Source organism: Arachis duranensis, chromosome 5, assembly GCF_000817695.3.
Source record: "Arachis duranensis cultivar V14167 chromosome 5, aradu.V14167.gnm2.J7QH, whole genome shotgun sequence".
In the NCBI taxonomy this organism is placed as follows: domain Eukaryota; kingdom Viridiplantae; phylum Streptophyta; class Magnoliopsida; order Fabales; family Fabaceae; genus Arachis; species Arachis duranensis.
In genome coordinates this window covers 85,930,662-85,931,170 of record NC_029776.3, presented here as the reverse complement: position 1 = coordinate 85,931,170, position 509 = coordinate 85,930,662, and positions in this window count along the sequence as shown.

The following is a 509-nucleotide window of genomic DNA, read 5'->3' as shown; positions in this document are numbered from 1 at the left end:
GTGCAGAAGGAGGTCACTAAATTACTAGAGGCTGGGATTGTTTATCCTATTTCTGATAGTCCCTGGATGAGCCCTGTCCAAGTTATACCTAAAAAGGGAGGCATGACAGTGATTTATAATGAAAAGAATGAATTGGTTCCTACAAGAACAGTTACAGGGTGGCGTATGTGTATTGATTATAGAAGGCTCAATACAGCCACCAGAAAGGATCATTTTCCTTTACCATTCATAGACCAAATGCTAGAAAGACTAGCAAGTCATGAATACTACTGCTTCCTGGATGGATATTCAGGTTATAATCAAATTGCAGTAGATACCCAGGATCAAGAGAAAACGGCATTCACATGTCCATCTGGAGTATTTGCATACAGAAGGATGCCATTTGGCCTGTGCAATGCATCTGCAACTTTTCAGAGGTGCATGCTCTCAATTTTCTCTGATATGGTGGAAAAATTCCTGGAAGTCTTCATGGATGACTTTTCAGTATTTGGAGACTCATTCAGCTCCTG